Here is a 2,227-nt window from a genome sequence, read left to right as displayed (position 1 = left end):
TCTTTCTTTTTTTCATGGTCTCTGTCCTCTAGTGTGGAAGATACAAATACTTTTTGTTTTCTTCTCAGCAGCTCCCTTTGCTAACCTAATTTACCAGACGTACTTATGGAAGTCTAAAGTACCTTAGTACCTTAGAGTTCCAAACATTCACTTAGGATTTAGTTATGTATTTTTAAAAAATATGTGTGGGTGATTTGACTCAATGTACGGCTATGCATCTCTGTGCAGTCCCTGTGTGGGCAGGAGAGAGTGTCGGATCCCCTGCAACTGGAGTGACAGTCTATATGGGTGTTAGGAATTGAACTCTGGTCCTCTGGATGATCAGTAAGTGCTCTTAATTGCTGAACCATCTCTTTGGCCCTTGTGTGGGTTTTTTTTTTAAATCCAGTTAATTAGGCACTACTATTTTTTTTTAAGAATTATTATATATGTACTTTCTTCAGACATACCAGAAGAGGATATCAGACCTCATTACAGATGGTTGTGAGCCACCATATAGTTGCTGGAAATTAAACTCTGGACTTCTGGAAGAGCAGTCAGTGTTCTTAACCGTTGAGCCATCTCTCCAGCCCACAATCATTTCTTATAAAACAATACTCCTCTTGATTTCTATGATTCCACACATTTCTTTGCTCCCTGCCTCCTCCTCACCCCCCTGTTTCTGCCTTTCCTCCTTTTTGCCTTTTTCTTTTTAATTATGTAGGACTGGAGAGATGGCTCAGCAGTGAAGCACTTGCTGCTCTTGCTAGAGGCTCCAGGTTCGGTTCCCAGCACCCCTATGATGGCTCACAGTCATTCATGAGACACAAACACATCACTATTAAACCTCAACCCTTAACTTTCTTATTCATCCCCAAGATCTAAATAACTTTAAAAATTCCACATTCTTTGCAAATTCTTACATGTTAAAATTTCAATCCCAGAGGCAGGTGGATTTCTGAATTCGAGGCCAGCCTGGTCTACAGAGTGAGTTCCAGGACAGCCAGGGCTATACAGAGAAACCCTGTTTGTTTCTTGAAAAACAAAACAAACAAACAAACAAACAAACAAAAATTTCAATCCCTTTAAAATATCCAATCTCTTTTAAAATTCAAAGTCTTTTTACAATTAAAAGTCTCTTAACTGTGGGCGCCAGTAAAATACTTTCTTCCTTCAAGAGGAAAAAATATCAGGGCACAGTCACAATCAAAAGCAAAATCAAACTCCAGCGATTAAGAAGAAATCAGCATCACTGAGGTGAAATCTTCTGGGAAGTGTTTTCTGAGAGCACAAAGAAGCTGTTTTCCAGAGATAGCCAAGGTTGTATCTCATGCTGTAGCTGGACTCGGTAATGTGTAAGAGTTACCCAAGTGGTACTGGTTTTGAAGACATGAAGGGGTCGTGAAGAGCAGCTGAGGCTAGGCACTGTGAGAGCCCATGGAAGGCTGTTGGTGAAGGTACAGCCTCAGTTGCAGTTAATGGCCAAGGACTGGAGGGGGTCACACAAACTAGTTGACACTTGGTACCATGAAGAGAACCTATGAGAGGCTATTGGTGAAGCCTAGTTGCTGCAGAAGACCGCAGTGTTTTGGAGATACCAGTACCATGGGATGATCACCAACACCAGCCGCAGCAGTGGAGTGGATCAACCTTAGAGTGCTACAGAGGGCAGAGCTGGAGAAATGACACTAGCCCTTTGGAGGAATCCATAGGATCATGTGTGGATCCGAGACGTCGAAACAAGAAGCTGTAACATTGAAGTTGCCTTGGAGACTCCAAAATGTTTGAGATGCCAGAGCTGTGGGCTATCTGCTGAGGAAAGCTGCTAACAGGGAATGGAACCAGCCCTGGAGAAAGAAGTTAGTTGCAGTTAACAAAGATGAAAAGGAGTTGGAGAGCTGAAGACCGTTATGACATCAGACATGGAGATGCTGAGTTTGGAATTTGCCCAGCTGGTTTTTTGTCTTACTTGGGGATTACAGTTAAGTGATTAGATGATTCTCAGAAGGGACTTTGAACTTTATTGAGACTTAACATTGCTGACATGCCTATAGATTATGGGGGCTTTGGAAGTTGGGCAAAATATATTTTTATTATGCTATGTGTAGGTATGGCCCCCATAGACTCATGTATTTGAACAAGCCTATGGGGGCCAGGGAGTGGAATGTGATGGTTTGTACATGCTTAGCTCAGGGAGTGGCGCTGTTAAGAGATATGGCCTTGTTGGAGTAGGTATATCACTGCGGGC

The sequence above is a fragment of the Grammomys surdaster genome, unplaced genomic scaffold (genome assembly GCF_004785775.1).
Source record: "Grammomys surdaster isolate TR1022 unplaced genomic scaffold, NIH_TR_1.0 133, whole genome shotgun sequence".
NCBI classification, from domain to species: Eukaryota; Metazoa; Chordata; class Mammalia; order Rodentia; family Muridae; genus Grammomys; species Grammomys surdaster.
Note: the sequence above shows the minus strand (reverse complement) of the source record.